Source organism: Solanum lycopersicum, chromosome 1 (genome assembly GCF_036512215.1).
Source record: "Solanum lycopersicum chromosome 1, SLM_r2.1".
Taxonomy (NCBI): Eukaryota; Viridiplantae; Streptophyta; class Magnoliopsida; order Solanales; family Solanaceae; genus Solanum; species Solanum lycopersicum.
In genome coordinates this window covers 31073573-31098147 of record NC_090800.1, presented here as the reverse complement: position 1 = coordinate 31098147, position 24575 = coordinate 31073573, and the positions used below count along the sequence as shown (strand labels likewise).

General features: G+C 34.6%; 1 long non-coding RNA gene across 1 annotated transcript; it reads left to right on the top strand.

The window, feature by feature from the left end:
- Positions 1-476: 476 nt before the first annotated feature.
- LOC112941102 (uncharacterized) lies at positions 477-24468 on the top strand. Its single transcript, XR_003246071.2, has 2 exons — positions 477-978; positions 24269-24468. It is a non-coding gene; the product is annotated as an uncharacterized lncRNA (long non-coding RNA).
- The last annotated feature ends 107 nt before the right edge of the window (positions 24469-24575 follow it).

The window sequence follows — 24575 nt, the reverse complement described above, 5'->3', positions numbered from 1 at the left end:
TGTTCTATTTAGTAAATATATATTAATGTGAGGGAAGTTTTTAAAGAACATAATTAATTGTGTAATTCATTTAAATGCTTTCAGTTTTTTTAAATACAAATAAAAAATAGAAAATAAATTTAAAACATCAAAATAATGGAGATAAAATATAATGAAAATGCTAGCTATAGAGAGGAGTCACATAGGATTGTTTAGATTCAGCTCTTTATATATATATATATATATATATATATATATATATAAAGAGCTGAATCTATATATAAAGATTGTTTTGTAACATCTAAGTATTCTATATAGTGGTTAATGATAACTAATTATGAAAAATTTAATTTATTGACGTTAGATCATAATTGTGTTCAATCCAAAAAAAAAAAGAAAAAAAAGAAAGAAAACTTAACAAATTGGCTTCAAACTCCATTTATTTGGAAATTTTTTGGAGCTAAGGGTTGATGTGAAAGGAGCAAGTTATTCTTAATTTGGTCACATATTGGTGCATAATTTTCTTTTTAATCTATTTAAAAAAGAATTACTTCTTTTTTTGGGTAATATTTTAACTTTAATTTTCCATGTGACATGTTTAAGAGCACAAGATTAAATGACAATTTTGTATATTTGACATAACTTTAATCTAGAACCACAAAATTTTTAAAAAAACTTATTTATTTTCTTAAACTTCGTATCATTCAAACTACGTCACGCTTTTTAAAACGAAGGGAGTAGAAGCCTTTAAGCAAACGACACTTGCATTTTGCAATCAGATTGTCTTCTCTTAAACGACATTTGCATTTTGCAATTAGATACAATAACATGTAACAAACATCTATTTTCAAGTATGACATAGAATATAAAAATGTAGCAATAAATTGTATGAAAGAGTAGAAAACCTAAATGAAGCAAACATGAACAAAGTTTTGAAGGGATGGGCAGGAAGAAAGGAAAGAATGGGAGCAAACTACAAATACAGAACAAGATAATTGGGTTAGTTTCAGTTTCAAGGGTCGTCTTGACCATAAAGCTAATAAATCAATCGCTTGGACCTTTAAATTTTTTCTACATATTATGTATTGATAAATTTGAAAAAAAACTTTTTAATTAGTAAAAAATACAATAGTTATTGTTTATTTTATTTAATGTGGAACTCCTTGCAATTATTGAAAAATAGAATAATATTTAGTTAATTGTAAAATCATTTCTAAAGTGATCACCTATTTTGTTGACTTGTTTATATCTTGACAATTATGATGAACCCACATTACTAATTCTTACATTTACCTTTTTTATTTCCCTTTCTATCTTTTACGCTCTCCTTATTGAATATTCTAGTTTCTAAAGTTTATCAAATAGACAAATCTTTGCATTATACAAAATCTATTATTATGTGCTTATAAAAAATCAAAATTATTTTTTGGTGTATTATTAAAATTTCAAGTATTATACGAAATAAATATTATTTTATTATTTACTTATCTTCATTTGTAGAATTATATTAAATATATTATAGTCACTCAATTTACATATGACAATTGACAACTAAAAAGAATAAGGTCTCCCTATAAAATTTAATTTTAGACCCTCCACACTTATTGAGCTCGATCCTAGTTAGGTCTTATGTTTAACCCGCGTGGAAGCTTAATGAGCAAGCGGCTATGTTAATAGGTCACCTCAAAAGGAAAATTATGATTGTACCCTTGGTCGTCCTAGGGAATTCCCTCTTATATAGAATGAGGAAAGAGAACTACAAAAAAATAATTTTGTTATATAAACAAGGCCAAATTCATACATAAATACATGTTCCTGTTGTAAATCTCTCAAAATAGATCCCGTCAATCATATTATATATATCTTTTAGAAAAGAAACCTAGGATTTTGGGACTTTTTTTTTATTAAGTTTGAGACGTCATTTCTTTAATGGCGTTGCAAAAATTTCAAATGATTTTGTTGATTTAAGACATAATTTTCACGAGATATAGTCCTTGTTCTTGAATGAGGGTGCAGTTGCGTTTGTAGCTTGCTTTAACACATGTGTGATATTATACACATAAAATATACATTTTGTTGAGTTTATGGCTTGCCTATAACACATGTTTGATATGTCATATGCATATACATAAGTCGTAACATATACACTTATTGTTTGTTCGATTCAATTATTATTTGAAATCATATTCAGACAAACATTCTAAATAGAGATTAGATATTTAACAAATATCACTAACATTGATTTTTTAATCTGTCACAAATATAATCAAACATTATTACATATATCTCCTCTTATAGAAGTCATACAACATTTTTATAAAAAATAATTTAGCAATAGTAAACAAGCATAAATAGATACATACATTGTCTATTTTTGCTTGTTTAATAATTGTGAGAATTACTTTTAAGGAGTAACTTGAAGAATTACTTTTCCAACATTGGAGCTACTAAATAGAGATGTTAAACTCTCCAAAAAGCTCTCAATACCATTATAGACTTTGTGCTTAGACTTTATCTTGCCTTCTTTCAACTGAACTTCCATCTCCTTTACAAATTCCTCAAAGTGATTATAATATGAACCAACCATAAATCCTTTCATCATAACTTCTTTACCCACCATGTTCAATAAATTCCAAACTCCTTTTCTTTCTGTCCAAACCTACAAAGTCCACCGATTTGTTTTTATAGATATGTCGAGTCAGTATGTAAGTTCTGAATGGTATATATATATATATATATATATATATATATATATATATATATATATATATATATATATATAAAATTATGATATATAGTACAAAAATACCTTGTTATACTCTGATATCATTCCACAAAGTACAATATGAGCTCCATGGTTGACGTGATTAAGGACAACCTCATTGTCAAAATATACATAAATTCCATCCGGAAAATATCTATAAGAAAATAACGTAAATTTTAAGTCATAGCAAGTATTATTAACCCAAAATGAGGAGAAAAAAGTCTATAAAAATAAAAATAGTTTACTTGGTTAATGCAGCATCATAATCTGTCTGTATAAGGTAATTAAAATTTTCATCATACCGACACTCTTCTTTCAACAACTTCAACAACATACAAATTTGAAATAAAAAATAGAGAAATTTTGATAGAAATAAGAGCAAAAATAAATAGTACAGAGAATGAGGTGAAGCAGCTTCCATCGCTTGAAGCTTCTGATAAGGGAGAGAGTTGCAGTGCTGCAGTGGCTGTTGAGATTTTAGGATTTGACACGTTTCATCGGATATGAAAAGACTAAATTTTATACCATTAAACTAACACGTTGATATAAATATGTTAACTAACATTTCTATAATAGTAGAAATATTAATAGCTACATGTCTCGCTTAAAAACCCTATAAATGTGCATCACTCATCAGTTTGTTGATTCATACTTTATCAACGTTCTAATGTGCTATCTGATAGAATATGATAGAATCGATAATTCATGTTTTGATGATAGACAAGAAGCGCAAATAATCAGTAGCAAATGTACGCAGCAAAAGAAGCCAAGCTCGAGTCCAAGATTGAGTAAAATGGGTCAGCCAAGTAATCAAGAAAATAGAGTTATTTGTCAAAGCCAAAAATAATATATTAAAGGTATAAGTTGATACAAATAAGGAAAACCTTAAATATATTATTAAGGAAGGAAGTTGTATATAATAAGGATTGTACTTTAAAAGGGAATCCTTGTTTAACAATAACTGCCTTACCTTATCTGATAATGATTTAAGGCAAAAGAAACTCTATAAGAAAAGGACGATGCTGATGAAGAATCCCACGACTTCACATAGAGAGAAATGTGAGAATTATTCATCAAACTGAAGTCTTCAAGATCGATAGGTTTGCTACGTTTAAAACGTTCTTGAGTGAGAAGGTTTTTAACGTGTAGAACTATCTTCTTGTTCTGTTCTTGATTGTAATTTACAGTTTATTGTACAAAGGGTGGGTTTGGCTCTTCGTAGGGTTGAGTTTCTGTGAGGATTGTAGCAAAAGGTGGGTTTGGCCTTTTGGAGAGATCGATTGTAGTCAATCGAGAGAGGTAGTAGAGATAAGGCTTTTTGATTATTGAGTTATAATCACAAAATCTTATAGTTGAATAAATAAAACGAGGTTTTTCCTTCCTTGAGTGAGGAAGGTTTTTAATTTAATAAGTGTTTGTGTTCTTTACTTAAAAACAACTTACAAGAACCTGGTTCTTGTTCTGGGGAAAGGTTTCTTCAGTTGGTATTAGAGCAGGTCTTTTCGATAAAAGATTCACACCTTGAAATGACTCAATGGCAGCACCACCTACCCCACAAGAAGGAGCTTCACAAACACGACCACCTCTGTTCAATGACAAATATTATGGATGGTGGAAAAATCGTATGATGGACCATCTTATTGGTGAAAACCCTGATCTATAGGGAGTAATTCTAGATGACCCAACCATACCTATGAAAACCGCAACTGATGGAATCACTAAAATCCCAAAGGAAAGAAAAGAATGGAATGCTGAAGACAAGCTTGCAATTCAAAACAATGCCAAAGCCAATAAAATTCTGATCTGTGGCATAGGACCAGAGGAATACAATCGAATCTCGTCTTGTCAAGATGCCAAAGCAATATGGGAAACACTACAAACCGCTCAGGAGGGAACAACGCAAGTCAAGAAGTGTAAAATTGATAACTTGAACAGGTAATATGAGTTGTTCAGGATGGCAGAAGGGGAGACTATTCAAGACATGCACACCAGGTTCACCTCCATCATTAATGAGATGTACTCCTTAGGAGAGATAGTTCCTAATGGAAAGGCAGTAAGGAAACTCTTGAGTGTCCTTCCTGAAACTTGGGATAGCAAAGTCGAGGCTATCACTGAAGCCCGCGACCTAGACTCACTGGCCATGGATGAGTTAATTGGTAATCTCATCACAAACGAACTCAAGAAAAACCAAGAAAAGAAAATTGGAGGAAAAAGAAAGGAAAGGAACCTGGTTCTAAAGGCTACTACATCAGATGATTTTGAAGATGAAAATATTGCCCTCATAACCAAAAGGTTCACCAGAATGCTAAAGAGAGGGCAGGACTTTCAAAAGAAAACTTCTCAAAGACCATCTGAAAACACTAAAGACCAGGTTTGTCATAAGTGTGGAAGCCCAGATCACTTCATCAAATTCTGTCCACTTTGGGCTTTAGAGAAGAAAAAGGCAAACTTTGAGAAGGGAAAAGACATCAAAAAGGATAAGTTTGTCCCCTCAAATAGAAGAATGACAACTCAAGAGGCAGATATTTCAATGAAGAGGGCCTTTGCAGCAATGGGGAATTCATCTAATGAAGAGTCTGAGGGTGATGAGACAGAAAAAAAGTCTCTTCTTGCACTAGAACAAGAAGATGATTATGACTTTCTTGCTCTTGTAGAAGTGGAAACCAAGGAAGAAAAGGAAACCTGCAGATCACAGGAAACCATACTAGCACTTATGGCTGGATCAGATTCTGAAGAGGATAAAGAAGAAGAAGATATGAATGAAAAGGTTAGTCTTCATCACATACAAGACAATCTAAACTCATACTCAAAAAGGGAGCTAGAATCTTTACTCTACACTCTCATTGATGCATATAAAATCAAAGACTCAAAAAGGGAATTGATAATGGAAGACTATGCATCTCTAAGATAAGAAAACAAGATTCTTGAAAAACAAAATCTTCATCTTCTATCCAAGAATACTGAACTAAGTAAAAACCTAGACTTGGTAACCAAAAGGAATGAAGCACTCTCCAAAGAACTTCTTGTGACTAAAACTGAAGCAAAAAATGGAATGAGATGGACCAGGTCCTCCATACAGCTTGACAACATTCACAAGAATCACACATCTGAGAGACATGGGATAGGTTTTGATAGAACTAGCTCTCAAGTAAAAAATCCCAACATCGATTGTCTATGCATGCACTGTGGGCTGGTGGGGCATAAAAGTCATGATTTTCAAAGAAAACAAACTGCTCATTACAAAAACTTGAAATCTGTGAGAAAACCGCATCATGAGAAACTCAATGAGCAAAAACAAATTCCTACAGTCAAATCTCTTCCTAGATGGGCCAGAAGAAGTCTTATCCATCCATTCCCTAAGCATAAATCAAAGTGGATTTGGATTCCAAAATCTAATCCCCAAAATTAAATTGCAGGGATCAGTGAAGAGGAAGCAACAATAATGGTACTTGGATAGTGCATTCTCCAGACACATGACTGGAGATAAAAGAAGCTTCCTCTCACTCAAGAACATCAAAGGAGGAAACGTTGCCTTTGGTAATGGAAAAAGTGGTGAAATTCAGGGAATTGGAAAGGTTGGATCAATGGATACTCATGCAATTAAGAACGTATACAACATAATCTATTGAGCGTATCTCAAATATGCGATAAAGGAAACAATGTTCTCTTTAGAGAAAAGAAATGCAGAGTAACAAACTCAGTGACTGGGAACCTGGTTCTACTAGGTAAGAGACACAAGAATGTGTACAAAGCCAAGATTGTTGACTCCAAGGAAGATACTCTTAAATGTTTAACTGCAGTATCTGATTGCTCCATACACAAAAGAATGGGACACATTAGCATGACAACTATAAACAAGCTCATATCTAAAGACCTTGTTAGGGGACTGCCAACCAAAAGTTTCAAGGACAACCAAGTATGTGGAACCTGCATTCAAGGAAAACAGGTTAGGTCATCCTTCAAACCAAAGTTGACAGTAAGTACTACCAAGCCACTAGAACTGCTTCACATGGATTTGTGTGGACCAATGCGTGTACAAAGCAGGGGTGGAAAAAGATATGTGTTTGTAATAGTTGATGACTACTCAAGATTCACTTTGACATTGTTTCTTGCAACAAAGGATGAGACATTCACTATGTTTGAAATCTTTGCAAAGCTGGTTCAGAAGAAGTTCAACAAAGAAATAATCAGCATCAGATCTGATCATGGGCTGGAGTTTGAGAACTCATAATTCCTACAATTCTGTACCACAAATGGGATTGAGCATAACTTCTCAGCACCTAGAACACCACAACAAAATGGTGTTGTTGAGAGGAAAAATAGAACACTGGAAGATATTGCAAGAACAATGTTAATCTCAAGCAAATTTCCAATATTCTATTGCGCTGAAGCAGTGAACACAGGGTGTTATCTAATAAATAGATGTATGATCAGATCAGTGTTAAACAAAACACCATATGAGCTGCTAAAAGGAAGAAAACCAAATTTAGCACATCTTAGGTCCTTTGGGTGTGTATGTTTTATACACAACAATGACAAAGACAATTTGGGAAAATTTGATGCTAAGAGTGATGAAGGAATATTTCTGGGCTACTCATCACAAAGCAAGGCCTACAAGGTACTGAATAAAAGAACAAACCGTGTAGAAGAAAGTGTCCATGTTGTCTTTAATGAAAATAGTAGTGAAGTTGAAGGAAATTCAGAGGATGAACAGAATGAGGGAACCTGCTCCAAGCCATTAGAACAAAAAATATGGGAAAAAGAATCTATACCCTCTGATAAAACATCTGAAATAGGAGATAAGTCTACTAATGAAACTGGTTCATCTGCACCTCAAGAGCCAGTAAGTATTCCAACTCACAGTTGGAAACATCAAAGCTCTCACCTTTTGCAAAACATTCTAACTCCTCTTAACTCAGGCATATCTACAAGATCCAAATTACGTAGTATGTGTGCATTTTCTGCCTATGTGTCCCTGATTGAGCCTAAAAATATAAAGGAAGCACTGCTAGACTCTGATTGGATTAGTGCCATGCAAGAAGAACTCAACCAGTTTGAAAGAAGCAGAGTGTGGAACCTGGTTCCAAAACCTCAAAACAGGACGGTAATAGGAACTAGGTGGGTGTTTAGAAACAAGCTCGATGAGCAAGGACAAATAGTGCTCAACAAAGCTAGGCTAGTTGTACAGGGATACAACAAAAAGAAGGTATAGACTATGATGAAACCTTTGCACCAGTAGCAAGAATTGAGGAAATTAGAATATTGGTCGCATATGCTGCTCACATGGAGTTCAAACTCTACCAAATGGATGTCAAAAGTGCCTTCTTAAATGGTTACCTACAAGAAGAGGTGTATGTAAAACAACCCCCAGGTTTTGAGAATACCATGTATCCTGATCATGTATATAAACTGGACAAAGCACTCTATGGGCTAAAACAAGCACCTAGAGCATGGTATGATCGATTGTCTACTTTCCTTCTCACACATGGATATACAAGAGGAAAAATTGATAATACACTGTTTCTTCGAAAACAAGGTAAAGATCTGTTCATAGTCCAAGTATATGTAGATGATATCATATTTGGAGGAACCAATGACTCACTAGGAGTAGAATTTGCTCAACTAATGAATTGTGAGTTTGAGATGAGTATGATGGGAGAGTTAAACTTCTTTTTGGGACTCCAAATTAAGCAAACTCCAATTGGAACATCAATTCATCAACAAAAGTACATCAAGGAATTACTGAAGAAGTATGACATGAATGAAGCTAAGTCAAATGACACACCCATTGGGACAACAACAAAGCTTGATAAAGATGAACCAGGTTCACCAATCAATGACACTAGATATAGAGGTATGATTGGATCACTCCTATACCTCACTGCCAGTAGACCTGATATATTGTTCAGTGTTGGTCTATGTGCAAGGTTTCAGTCTTGTCCCAAGGAATCACATCTATAAGCTGTCAAAAGAATCTTGAGATATTTAAAAGGCATAATGAACCTGGTTCTCTAGTATCCAACTGGTGACTCTTTTGATCTAAAGGGATTTGCTGACGCAGATTATGCAGGACATATGGTTGATAGAAAAAGTACCTCTGGGATGGCACACTTTTTAGGACCATGTTTAATATCTTGGGCAACTAGAAAACAAAATTCAGTGGCTCTATCTACTGCAGAGGCTGAGTATGTTGCAGCTGCTTCATGTTGTGCCCAACTTCTTTGGATAAAACAGCAGGTTAAAGACTTTGGTATAGAAACAAGTTGTATTCCTATTCTATGTGATAACACAAGTGCTATGAACATGGCCAAAAACCCAGTTCAACACAAACGCACCAAATACATAGATGTTAGACATCACTTTCTTTGTGATAATGTTGAAAAAGGAAACATAGTAATGGAGTTCTGCAAAACTGAGGATCAAGTTGCTGATACTTTCACTAAGGCACTAGGAAGAGAGTCATTTCAGAAAAATAGACTTGAGTTAGGGCTCATCTTTTTAGATTGAATCCTGTCCAACCAAGTTCTAAGGAGATATGAACCAGGTTCAGTCAAGTTGGTTCTATAACTGCTTTATACTTAGCCGTAAAAAAAAAAAGGGAAAAATAATTCCATCTTCTCTCTCCTCTGTCACGTCTCTGAAAGGCAGTTGCAACCGTCAAAGCACATGTCTCCTCGATGTCAATCCTCCATAATTACTCAAACCCCTCGAATACAACATCAAAACCATTCCCAATAAAGCACTCTCTCTAAACAAGCAACCAACTTTTTCTCATCTTCATTCTTCAGAAAAAAGAAAAAGAAATCTCCTCCATCACCATGGTTAATCCACTCGTTGCTTACTCAGATGACGAAAACTTGTCTGACAGTGCATTTTCTCAGGGGGAAGAGAACCCAGTGGTTGATGCTGTGCCTAATCGAGGGGAAGAAAGCCAACTCCCAACCAAACCATCTACACCCAAATCAGATCTGTCTACATCTCCACCACCAAAAGTTACATCTCCACCACCAAAAGTTACATCTCCACCATCATCAGTTAAAAAAGCATCTCCACCTGTAGTTGCAGAATCTCGACCACCACCCATCATAGAATCTCCACTACCACCCATCATAGAATCTCCACCACCACCAGTCCAAGAAACCCCATTATCACCAGTCCAAGAAACCCCATTATCACCAGTTCAAGAAACCCCATTATCACCAAACCCAGAAACTCCCACAACCACTGTCCCAAATAATCCCCTTCTTCCCTATCTCAAAAACCACTCCTCAAAATCCACCACCCTATCCACATTCTCCAATCAATGATGATATTCTTTTGAGTACACTTCACCCTAAAAACCAAGACGGCCAAGAAAGCACATTGCAATTAAACCGGTTCGTCCACAAAGGCCAGCGACTAGGAGTGCGAGTGTGGTCAAACCAACTGATGATGCAACATCTGGTGTGAAGCGTCGACGATTGGGTAAGTCGCCTGTTCATTCATCTGTTTCTCCAATGAATCTTGATTCTGAAACTGATGATGTCTCAGAGGGAAAACATTCTACAACTCCTCAATCAAAATCAAAATCTACAAAAAGAAATGTAGATAAATTTCTCAAAGTGGGAAAGAAAAAGTATTTCCAAACCAAAACAGTGCTTAGGAGTAGAACTTTTCACCCTGATATACTTTCAATGGATATAGTGAAGCAGGTTTGTGAACTACTAAGGTTTCAGGGGTGGGAGGAGTTATTCCTTGAACCCAATTTGATCTACGAACAGGAAGTGGTAGATTTCTATACAAACTTGGTAATCCTAGAAGGAGATGTGGTATCGTCTAGTGTAAAGGGGGTTGATATTGTTTTGATGCTACTAAACTTGGGGAAATCTTGCATATACCATCTGTGGGGATTAATGAGTATCATTGGGGTTTTGATGAATATTCTAGTTTGCCAGCCAAATTCTCTCAAGGTAGAGTCAATTCTAGGGCACAAACTGTTTTAAAGGGCATTATGAGATCTTTGCATAAGCTTCTCTTCGAGATAGTTCATAAGGTGATACTGCCTAGTGGTCACCAACGTCACATTGCCTCCATTAGAGACGTGGGACTTATGAATGCTCTTGAGTGCAAAGAACGCATTGACTGGCCCACACTGATTATCAAACATCTTGCTAGAATTGGTGATCCTAAACTAGGTTCTCATCAGTTAGCTTTTGGAAATCTGTTAACTAGAGTGTTTGATGCATTTGAAGTACCATTGGGAGAAGGTAGGATTTTAACTCGTGCAAATATTTTCACTCAAACCATCCTTGCTGATTATGGCATTCCCATGGAGTCAGAGCAGGTTGCAAATGCGTCTCCACGTACATCTGGTCCTGTTGCTCATTTACTCAAGGAAGTTAAAGTAGCTGAAGAAAAGTATGCCACTCTTGAGTCAGAAAACCAGAAGTTACGTGCTGAACTTGACACTTCAAATGCTGAAATTCACAGGTTGAAGGATCAGCTAGTGCAGCAGCAACTTGCTAACAATGCAAGAGTTGACAGAGTTCTGGATATGCTGGCTTCTACTTCAACTAAGCCTGGTCAACCTTCACATTGAAAAAGCATCTTGTTTGAACCTGGTTCTCTTAGTTGTTTAAACTCTGTGTTGTTACTCTTTGTTTTGTTGCCAGAACATTTTATTATGCTCAACTGGCTGGGCTTAAATTATTGCTATGGATGTTGATTGGGTTTGTTTAGCCGCTGTTGGATTCTTTTTGATTTGTCAAAAGGGGGAAGAGTATTTGCGCATGAATCACACAGAAAGATTTGTTTGTCTTCATCAAAAAGGGGGAATATGATAGAATCAATAATTCATGTTTTGATGATAGACAAGAAGCGCAAATAATCAGTAGCAAATGTACACAGCAAACGAAGCCAAGCTCGAGTCCAAGATCGAGTAAAATGTGTCATCCAAGTAATCAAGATAATAGAGTTATTTGTCAAAGCCAAAAATAATATATTAAATGTATAAGTTGATACAAATAAGGAAAAGCTTAAATATATTATTAAGGAAGGAAGTTGTATATAATAAGGATTGTACTTTAAAAGGGAATCCTTGTTTAACAATAACTTCCTTACCTTATCTGATAAGGATTTAAGGCAAAAGAAACTCTATAAGAAGAGGACGATGCTGATGAAGAATCCCACGACTTCACATAGAGAGAAAAGTGAGAATTATTCATCAAACGGAAGTCTTCAAGATCGATAGGTTTGCTACGTTTAAAACGTTCCTGAGTGAGAGGTTTTTAACGTGTAGAACTATCTTCTTGTTTTGTTCTTGATTGTAATTTACAGTTTATTGTACAAAGGGTGGGTTTGGCTCTTTGTAGGGTTGAGTTTCTGTGAGGATTGTAACAAAAGGTGGGTTTGGCCTTTTCGAGAGATCGATTGTAGTCAATCGAGAGAGGTAGTCGAGATAAGGCTTTTTGATTATTGAGTTGTAATCACAAAATCTTATAGTTGAGTTAATAAAATGAGGTTTTTCCTTCCTTGAGTGAGGAAGGTTTTTAATTTAATAAGTGTTTGTGTTTTTTACTTAAAAGCAACATACAAGAACCTGGTTCTTGTTATGGGGAAAGGTTTCTTCAACCATCTTGCTTCAAAAGAACACTAAGACCCTAAAACAAAGGTATAATACAGATATCAGATCCTAAATTTGGTTTCAAATTTTACTTTGACTTTCAACTTTCATTATATACAAGCAGATACTTTAACTATGCTACCTTTTAATAAATAAACAAGCAATTTTTGTAGACAAAGAGAGTGAAATACAAATGTCTGACGTGTATTGGTGAGACACTCAATGACCGTCAACTAATTAAATATTTTACACGTCCATTTTAAAATTAACAAAAAATAAAATAAGATTATATATATATATATATATATAATATAATATAATATATATATATATATATATATATATATATATAACTGATTCATTAAGGGTATTGTGGGCCTCAAAAATTACTTCTAACGCGCGCAAAATACGTGCACATCACGCGTTTTGTTAGGTAGGGCTTAATCATGATAAGAGAATCAAGAACTCACTGAAAACTAGGGATCGAATGGGTGGAAAGAATCACTAGTTAAATCCTCATACATGCTGATGAAATCCACTAAAAAATACTTAAGTTTCGGGGCTGGAACTGCTAGAGCTTGTTGCATTCTTGAACAGGTGTTCTTGAGTTTTTTCTCCTTTCTTGCTTCTAATTTTTTAACTTTTGATTTAATGATTTGACTTAGATATGTTTTAATTATGTTACTAGGCTTAAACTTACTAAATTCTGATTATTTAGGATCTAAACAACGTAACTTAAGGTTTAAACGAAGTGGGAAAATATCAAAAGACCCCTGGGTGAGTTGCTGTCAGACCAAACGACAGCCAGGACTGACGGTCTGTCGTCTGACCGACGACCTGCCATTGGGTCCGTCAACTGGTTTGTTCGACATGCCATTACTAAAATGGGCATAACGTTTTACTTAAAGGTCTGATTTTAGCAAGGTTGGTGTCTATGGAAAGAAAATTCAATTATCTATCTGTTGGTAGGTCATGTGACACCTAATTCATTTTGTGCTAAGAGTTATGACTATTTGAAGTTGACCCAATTTCATTTCCCCTTAACTGTTTGCAAATTTTTCACCTACGGTCAGACTTATGGACCGTAAGTTCGTCCGTCGTCCAAGACTTAACCAATTTTTCTGGACAAAGATTTTTGGGAGTTTTTGATCTCATCGACGGTTGTGCAAGACGGACCGTGGGTTAGGATAGGGTTCGTTGATGCCACCATTGGTTGCCCTTGCAAAATTTTTTTTCTGCAAAACTTGTTTTTGGTCTGTTTTGGGTACGGGGTGTTACATAGTGTTAATAGGCGAACCCCCAAGTGGGTCAACGAGCTTGACCTAGCTACCCAAATGGCTGAATGAAACTATTTCCAATCTATTTTCTCGAATTCAACCTCATAACCCTTGAAACAAAATCAAACAATGCAATACTTAAATTAGGCTCAGATGCATAGAACCCATCACCTTGGAATGCTCAGAATTCTCTTGGTTTCGCAAAATTTGGCCATTTGATTATAAATTCCCTTATGAAGGATATCACCCACTCTATCATTGATCAATATACGCAATTTAGCACAAATAGGAGTTACTTATACTTCACCCAAGAAATTTAGAAACATTCAAGCACAACCCTATAAAATTTTATTCTTTTAAGCACACAAAAAGTACGGGAATTTGACAATAAAAGCGACGGGGGAAAGATTTTTAACTTAAAATTGGAATTAAGATAATATATTCCTATCCGAGAGGCTTAGAACACAACAATACGATACAATCAATTGGATTTGAGTTCAAAATTCCAAAAAATATGCACGGGGTTTAGAGAAACTAACCATTTATGCCGAATATATAATATTAAAATGCAAGGAGACAAAGTAATCCACTCCTAGCAAAATTTTTATGACTAAAATACCTCCCGAATTCATGAAATAAGAAAAATGCTACTCGGGTGAATGTTTGTGAGGTTAAAAGCGACGGAAAATGAAAGAAGTGGACGTTTAAACTAATGAATTTTGAATAAAATCGTCTAGTTTTGTTAATTTGGCGATGGTAGTCTTGGTCGACGAAATACTCGGCTATTTGCTGATATATTACTTACCTCGCCATGTTTTACAAGTCCTCAGTTGTTGTTGAGGTCTAAATTACGGACAATAGTGAGATCACTAACCATTTCTACAATTCGCCAACATGGTTTTCAGCTCGCCAACCTACAGTTTTCAACATTTTCTCAATTTAACCTACACAATAAACTCACCATTATTCAATTAAAATAAAAAAGGCAATAATATACTTGTTTTCCTCCCATGAAGCTCCTTAGCTAACGTCGTGGAACGATGCAAGTCCTTGCTCACTATTCGTTATTGGGTTTTGCCCTAGTGTAAATAGGTAACCCAAATTGTTCATCTGGGTGGAGATGAGACACTATATCACTCACGAGTTTTCTGATCAGCTAGATAGATCTAAAGTGAGAGTTGATCGTTGATTTAACATTAACATTTTCTCCTTAATTTCTTCAAGCATTCTATCTTGCTTGCTCGAAGATCTTTTAGAGAATGATTTGTAGCATAACTTTAATGTGACTGTTCTCATTGTTTCAATATTTTTTCTGCTCATAAGGGGGTAGGTACCTCTCTTTTTTGTTGCGCTAGACTTCTACCTCTCAAATTTTAGTGGCCAACTCGTCCAGCTGAGTTGTGAAGCAGTAACCATTAAGTCCTTCTCGACTTCTTGCCTCGTCTCAGCTGATTTTCCACCACTTCCTGTAGCCTTGATTAGGGCGTTATCAAGAAACAACAATTCAAATAAAAAACAAAACTAACCTTAAAGTTAGTAAACTACAACTAACAAGAACAAAAATTGAACTTCAGTAGAAATTTTCAAGCGACACCACTCCCAGGCAGCGACACAATTTTGATTGGTAGCATCATCAAAGATACACTATTTAGTATTCAACATCGGCCATTGTTAGTCAGTACATAAACCAACCAAGGGTTGGAATAATTCCCACAGGGAGTGGTACTGAGAAAATTTTATTTAAGAACAAATCTAACCCATGCTAGTCAAAGATACTAAAATTTATAGAATAAAAACATATTAAATCTGAGGGTGTGCAAACGTCAAATAACAATAGTGTGTGGGGATTGAAATTGTAATTATTATCTAAAATAGCAAAACACAATACGAGAGACTAATGGGAAACAACATTCTTGGGATGTGATAGGAATACAAGATAAACTAAACTATTGGTTACATGCTTTTGATGATAAATTTATTGAACATTTGTTACTAAGCTATTATAGTGGGATAAATTCTCTCTCAAATAACATGCCTCAAATCAAATGTGTTTCTCTCAAACACCCATTTTCCGCATTAAGCACAACCTCCACCATAGACCACTCACTCTCTCGAGTTGAGTTTGAGAAAAAGGACTAGGGTTCACTCTCTCTAGCTGAACCTCATGTCGACATAATACCACGTACTATCTATTTAGTAGTCTTAATTTTATGACCTCTCCCTCGAGCAAGGCAAAAACACGGAGGCGAAATTGTATTTTAAACTATAGCCCCATTAATTTCATACACAAGTATTAAACGAAATCACATTCTAACAATAATTGAACAATCAACGAGTAAGACCCAATAGATACTTTAACCAATATTCACAAAATCATACCCCAAGAATTTGGGTATTAGCTAGGCATAAAGAAGACAAGGAATTGATACTAAATTAAATAAAATAGAATGGGTGGTTATTTTAGGTTCCATAAAGTCTAGGATAATGTATTTCCAACTCCTACTTTCAATTTCTTCTAGATGAGAATATTCAAATCTCCAATGTTTAAGAGTAAAGTTTCCGAAAGCTCTCATCAACCTTAAGTAGAAGTTAAGTCTAAAATCTATCGTTCAATAGTATGAATATGATACAAAGATAAAAATAATAACATGCATTAATAGTTTTCAAGAAGTTGTGCGGAGAAGGATCACTCGATGCACTTAGTAGGAATCTCCGATCAACTTAGTGATACCCTCTTTGGTGACTTCATCACCGTCTTGTGCTAACCTACATAATCTTTGTGTTTTGAATCTTTGGGTGACACAATACTACTTTGCGGAACTTTAGGGCAACAAAAGGTGAGGATGGGACCTTTTGGCAACTCTCCGAATGGGTTTGGCGATCTACATTTCTTCACCTATTTGTTCTATTATCTGCCTTTGTTCCTTTTAGCTCTATTGTATCCATGCTTTATCTCCAAGTATGTATACCCAAAAATAAAGGTATTGATTAATTTTTGAGACAAGATATGGATTTGAGGACACTAAACCTATTGAAATATAGCCCTAAATGAGTCCAAATTGTGGACTTATCAACATTAGTGTTAATTAAAACTAAAAGTGTGTGTCATATAGAAGCACAAAGTATTCATTAAGTGATGAATCTAATCTAAGCTTATGATTTATTTTGAGAGGTTCATGATTAATAGAAGGTTATAGAATTGATTAAGTAATGAGGTATTATAAGTTAGCAACTAGTACTTAAGTTGTGCAATTGAAGGTGAAGGCGATATGTGGTAGGTTTATGGAGCGGTAAATATTTCCTACTTGTCATGATATCTTAGTGGACTGATGTTAGAAGGAGAAGGTTCATGTTCTTATTGTGATAATGATGGTGTGATAACTTCATCTTTGTGTATAAACGAGGCGGAAGAAGACTATGAAGTTTTACTACGAGGAATAGTGAAATTAGAGCCCTTATTTGGTTCTAAATAGTAATGGAGGAAATTCTAGTTGATATGGAAGAGATGATGAGAGAACGAGAACATTTAAGGAGCTGGTATGTTGCAGTCCAAGGAGTCGTTAGAATAGTAAGATTGAATGTTGTGTTGTTAAACATTAGTTTCTTCTTGATATGACCCTAATGTTGATTTAATATGGTGGTAAAGGTAATATTCTAATGAGATTCCCTATAGATGTTTATAGAACCTGAACGTTGGGATTTGAGTTAATCTTAAGTAGAGCATGAGTGTTCTTTTGAATCAGGCCTTGGTAAGAGATTCATGTACATTTGTGGGAAGTATGTGTTATAGTCAATGAGGTATTGTATATGGAAAAAAGAGCAAAGTTGAGGAGTGTTGCTAAGCTTAACAACTAGCGGTAACATTACTCCAAGCATGGTATTCCTATTCTTACTTCATGCTAAGATTCCCTTTGTTTCTGATAATATAAATTCGGAGATAGTGTAACTATGTTCACAATAACATCGTTGTTGACTTAGGTACTATAGAAGATCCCAACTCTTGGTATGAATCAGTCCGAGTTCTGTTTAGAGCAACTTACTTCAAATACAATAGGTTTCTCTTGAATACCCCTTTTCTGCATTAAGAACAACCTCCACCTTAGACCAGTCGTCACTCTCTCAAGTTGAGTTTGTGAAAAAGGACTAGGGTTAACTCTCTCAAGTTGAACCTCATATTGACATAATACCACGTGCTATCAATTTAGTAGTCTTAGTTTTACGACCTTTCCCTCGAGCAAGGAAAATCACGGAGGTGAAATCGTATTTGAAACTATAACCCATTAATTTCATACACAACTACTAACCGAAATCACATTTTAACAAAATTAAACTATCAACAAGTAAGACCCAATAGATACTCTAACCAATATTTAAAAAAATTACACCAAAAAATTGAGGTATTAGCTAGACATAAAGAAAACCAAAAAAAATGACACTAAATTGAATTAAAGTAGACTGGGTATGCTTTATTTAGATTATATCAAGTCTAGGATAAAGAATTTTCAACACCTACTTTCAATTTCTTCAAGATGAGAATCTCCAATGTTCAAGAGAAAATTTCCCAAAATCTTTCAATAACACTAAGTAGAAGTTAAGTCTAAAATTTTACTGTTCAATACTATGATAAACGATACTAAGCTAAATATAATAACACGTATTTATAGTTTTCAAAAAGTTATGCGGTTAAGCATCACTTGTCGCACTTAGTCGGGATCACCAATCAACTTAGCGATCCTCCCTTTGGTAACTTCATCGCTGTCTTGCGCTAGCCTACACCATCTTAGTATTTTGGATAATTGGTTTAAACATCACTACTTTGGAAAACTTGAAGCCATATCTCATTGGAACAAAAGGAGAGGATGGGACCTTTTTGCAACTCGCTGAATAAGTTTAGCAATCTGTATGTCTTCACTTATTTGTTCTATAATCTGCCTTTGTTCCTTTTAGTTCTATTGTATCCATGCTTTGTCTCCAAGTATGTATACCTAAATCTCAAGGTATTTTATTAGTTTTTGATATAAAATCATATGCATTTAAGGACACTAAACCTATCGAAATCTAGCCCTAAATGAGTCCAAATTGTGGACTTATCAACATTAGTGTTAATTAAGACTAAGTTTGTGTGTCGTATAGAAGCACAAAGTATTTTTTACGAGATAGATCTAAGCTAGGATTATAATTTGTTTTGAGAGGGTCATGATGTTTAGTAGTTTATAGAACTAATTAATTGATGAGGTATAATAAGTTAGCAAATAGTACTTATGTTGTGAAATGGAAGGTAAAGGTGTTATATAAGTTGGTTTGTGGAGAGGTAAATATTTCCTACTTGTCATGAGATCTTAGTGGAGTGATGTTAGAAGGAGAAGTTTAATGTTCTTGTCTTGATAATGATGGTGTGATAATTTAATCTATGTGTATAAACGAGGCAGAAGAGGATGAGGTTTTACTATGAGAAATAGTTAAATTAGATCCCTTAGTTGTTTCGGAATAGTAATGGAGGAAATTCTAGTTTGTATGACAGAGATGATGAGAGAATGAGAACTTATGAAGGAGCTGGTAATTCGGAGTCCATGGAGTCTTTAGGATAGTAAGATTGAATGTTGTGTTGTTAAACATTAGGTTTTTCCTGATACGAGCCAGTGTTATTTTAATATGGTGGTAAAGATTTATATTCTTAGGATGAGATTCCTTATATAGGTTTATAGAACCCGGACCTTGTGATTTGAGTTAAGCTTGAATATAGTAAGAGTGTTCCGTTGAATCAAGCCTTGGTAAGAGAAGTCATGTAAAGTTGTGGGAAGTATGAGTTGTAGTAAATGAGGTATGGTATAAGGAAATAAGAGAATGGTTGAGGAGTGCTGCTAAGCTTACCAGCTAGCGGTAACATTACCTCAGGCATGGTATTCCTATTCTTACTTCATTCTATAATTCCGTTTGTTTCAAATAAGGTAACTTAAGAGATAGTGTGACTATGTTTAGAATAACATCGCTTTTGACTTAGGTGCTATGGAAGGTACCAACTCTTGGTATGAATCAGCCCGAATTCTCTCTCGAGCAACTTACCTCGAACGAAATGGGTTTATCTCGAACACCGATTTTCTGCATTAAGCACATCATCAACCTCAGACCACTCACTCTCTCAAATTGAGTTTGTGGAAAAGAACTAGGGTTCACTCTCTTGAGCTGAACCTCATGTTGATATAATACCACATGCTATCAATTTAGTAGTCTTAGATTTGTGACCCCTCCCTTGAGAAAGGAAAGAATACGGAGGTGAAGTTATATTTGCAACTATATCCCCATTAATGTCATACACAACTACAAATGAAATCATATTTTAACAAAAAATTAACAATCAACAAGTAAGACCTAATAAATACTATAACCGATATTCACAAAATCACACTTCAAGAATTATGGTATTAGCTAAACATAAAGAAAATCAAGAAAATGATACGAAATTGAAGTAAAATACACTCAGTATGCTTTATTTCAGGCTCAATCAAGTCTACGATAAAGAATTTCCAACACCTACTTTCAATTTCTTGAAGTTGAGAATCTTCATATCTCCAATTTTTAAGAGCAAATTTCCCAAAACATGTCTACAACACTAAGTAAAAGTTAAGTCTAAAATTTACTGTTCATTATTATGAAAAACGATACTAAGCTAAAATTAATAATACACATTTATAGTTTTCAAAAAGTTATGCGGTGAAGGTGTAACATATCTTAACTCGTAATAGCCAAGAATAAGCTAAGAAATTGAAATTTATCACTTTTGGAAAGATAAGGAAAAATCTTGAAGTTTTTTTAAGTTTAAGAAAGTGAGTTTTGGTCAATTTCAAAAGGCCATAACTCCTAGCTCAAGATAAGTTAGAGGTACTCTTAATATGGGTGAAAATACCTTGGAGATATCTTTCAAATGCTTTCGAGTTTGCGCACTTCCAATATCCTATGAGGGATATATACTTATCTAAAGTTGGGCTGCTGAAGTGAGGAAAATCCAATGCTGTATTTAAAGAAAAGCAAACTTGTCTTTTTGCCCATTTATTTCCTATTTAATTTTAGAGATTTATTTTGGGTAAAAAATAAGTTTTAGTTCAGATTAGAAAAGTTATTTTACACTTATGACTTGGAGAAGAGAGATGAGAATAAGAAAAAGGTAGAAAGATGAAGAATTCGTCAAGAACGCCAAAGTTTTGCAAGTGAAATTCATCGGGGGTGATTCCTATAATACGTGAGATATGTTCATGTTATTAAGTTCACCCACACACCGACTTATTTAATTCAGAGATTTTGAGTAGATTGAATGATTTAAAGTGAAGTTCATGAAGAATATTGTTGAATTCTTGTTGGTTAAGTTGTTGCCAGCCTAGATATGATTTCATTCGTGTTTTCGGGTTATTTTTAGAGTCTAATATATTTTTTATTGGTGGTATTAGTGATTCATAGTGTTTGGTGATGGAACCATAGAATTTTAGAAGTCTTAGAGATGAGAAATGGAGAAGAAAAGTTAAAATGCCTGTCCGTAAGGCCTTGGGGCGTCGCGCCTCCCATAGCCTGTAACACCCCAAACAATGGGCTAGGTTGAAATAGATCCTAACATGTGCTTCATGAGTTTACTAGGTCTTAAATGATGAATTATAGTGTTAGAAGTCAGTGTGTTAAGTTTGGAAGAGTTTGGAAGTGAAACGTCCAAGAAAAACCAAGACGTTCGAAAGTTAGCTTTTAGACGTGCTTGTGTATTCTAGTGTGCCTTTGCATGTTTTACGTGTTGGTTGGAGTTAAGATTTATAGGAGAGGTTTTTAACATCTATATGAACATGTTTAGGGTTGAAACATCCGAGCAAGACTCCCAAGGACCACCGTAAGTGTCCTTGTGGAGGACCTATCCTTTGGCTAGATACTGCTCAAAATAGTCTCTAACCACGATGAATAACGACGCCACTTAATCTAGATTACGCTCCATCGATGGGCGTTGATCCACACTTAGGTGTGGGAGCTTAATCTCCCAAATAGTGTCCTTTGATCAAAACGAAGGCTTGCCGGAACGGCCCGTCATCTGGTCGATGCTCTGTTGGTGAGCTCCGTCGATTGACACCTTCAACTTTCTGTAGGTGTCTCGGCCATGACTAAGGTATTTTGGGAGATTCACCTAGCATAAAAATAAAGTCTTGGGTGGTTATTTAAGGTGTTTTTGTGTATTTTAAGTTACTTTGTTAGTCTAAAACCTAGAATAGAGTTCATTATTCAAAATCAAAAATCAAGACCAAGATATAACTCTCTAGAAGTCCATTGAAGCTAGGATCAAAGTTGAAGATATGAGCTTGATTTCTCCATTGATTCTTCATCTATTTCATGGCTTATCTTAAATTAAGGGATGGTTTTTAATCCTTGAATCCTCTTTCATTCAAAGAGTCAAATTTCAACGGTTTTCAAAGATGTTCAAAAACATAGAATCTTCTATTTTGACTTCTAGACATGGATTCTTGCATAAACTTATTTGAATCAATGATTTATGATATAATTTATGTTTATTAAATGTTTTAAGATAAAAAAACTCAATCCACCCATGCATTTCACGATTTCCTATTTTTAGTTCTAATGTGGGTGATTTGATCAGGGTCTAATTATATAGTATGCTTGTGTAGATTGTCTTAGACTATTGAATTATGTATAGATCACGATAGAATTGTATATAGGCTGCCTTAATTTGATGGTATCCATATTGTATATTTTTGGATTATTGGGATGATTTGAAAGATTTTTTAGAATTGTGTATATGGCTATTGGTAATAGCCTTTGTGAAGTGAATTGATTGAAAGGGCTAAGGAATGCGGTGTTGATAATGGAAAGGTGGTAAGATGACCTAATCTCTATATATTGTGTAGTATAGGTATTGAATTGTATTGATTGGTGTGATTCACTTATAGTGACAGTGTTTATGTGGTATAATTGTTATGAACATGGCTTTGTCGGCATTCTTATGTGAGTTGTGATGTTATCATTTCTATCTTGTATAGGTGATCAAGGTGAGATAGTTATGTGTATATGTATATGTGAGGTTAAAGTGTGATTTATTATAATTTGATGTATGTGATTATGATAGACAATGATGATGTCTCAATATGATAATGTTTACGTCTTGATTGGTAGACCTATGTCCCTCTACTTGATACATGGAAGTGTGTGAATGTGAACTCTTAACTTTGTAGGCTTAAGCACTTTTGTCATGTATGTGTATGATGATTGGTTTGAGACCTTGAACATGTAAAGAAGGTCCATTACTTGGAACCTTCAACATAGAAATAAGGTTATACAATCCTTGAAGTTGAAAGTGATAGTTGTATCCTACTTGTGTGCATGATAGACTTAGGGATAGGTTGACTGGAACAACATGGAAGCATCTCTAAGGAATTCATTGAGTTATCCTTATAGACCATTGAGTGGTATCCCTAGTGGACCATCCTTGATAGGGGTATTATGGTTGGATAAGATTGAGAAATGTTACCTTTTCATATGCCTTATCGTGATTGAAATTTTTCTATGAGAACTAAGGCTAAGCACCGAGTTATGCTTGTGGTAGTAACTCTACTTAAGGTGAGACTAAAGTACCAAGAAACCCTTGATATTCCTTAACCATGTGCATACATGAGATGTATCTTAGTTCTACCCTTGAACATCTACAAATAATCCAGAAACATGATTTACAACCTTGAATTCGTAACATCAAATTCAAGGAAAGTTCAGAGCCAAGTCTAGGAAGTTTCTTTTGCAAATGCTTTTAACTTTGTTTTAAGACTTAAAGTTCAAGATGAGTAAAGAGTAAAGAGTAAAGTTTGAAGTTCATTTCATCAAAAGAAGTATAAGGGAACTATGTATTCCCAATTAAGAGTTTAAAAATATTTACACATTTAAATAAGAAAGGAAAATGAGATTTCGTAAGAGCCTTTAAGCTAGTTTTAGGAATAGATTAATCGCTTTCTAAATAAAGCAAGAGATGAAACTTTGATTTCCAAGATCGCCTTTAATCTAATGTTTTAAGAAATTATCTCAAATCACAAAAAGAAGTATGTTTTTAAACATAAGAGCTAGTATCATATTTTGGGAGTAGTATTGCGCACCGATATGGGGGAGAGTTCAAACAACTCATAGCTCCAAAAAACCATTTAGCCATCATGTGTAGAAAGGATCATGATTTTTAGATGAATCCTTAGTGATTTTTAGCATAGAGTAGTAGATCCACTTAGTATTTCAGGTTCCTATACCCTCGGCAAGGTATATGACGGCCTTGGCAACGTGAGGCAAAACATCGTATCATCACAACAACTCTTACATGATGGTTGTCGGTTAGAAAAACTCCCACAGAAGTAATTATATTTTTATATACACATTTTACTGTATTTTTACATACATTTCAGAGTTATATGTATCTTTGCATACATATAAATTGACTTCACGTTTTAAACAACTTTTTTTAATATTGCAATTGTTTTAAACTTCTATATATTTAAATGAGCTCAGCTATGTTGAGCCAGATAAGTTCATTAGTTCCTTTCAACATTATGTCTTGTTTTAGAATTCCAATCGCATATTCGTACATTCAATGTACTAATGTCATTTCGCCTGCATCTTATTATTATGCAGACACACGTAACTAGGATCGGCATCCAGCACACCATTGATCCAGTGAAAAGTTCTGAGTTTTTTGGTGAACCTCCTTCTATTTCGGAGGAATCCTTTACTTTTTTTCAGTATTTTTATTGTAAGTATTATTGGTGGTCTTGTACCGGAACTCCTCTTTGTTGTAGAGGCTTCATAAATAGTTAGCAATTCAGTTTTCTTTACATTATTGTTCAGATGTTATTTAAGACTTATGTTGCCATTTTGGATAAGTTTTATATATCTTTAAAGTTATGTTTTGAGATCATCTTTTTATGTTAAGTTTTCCACT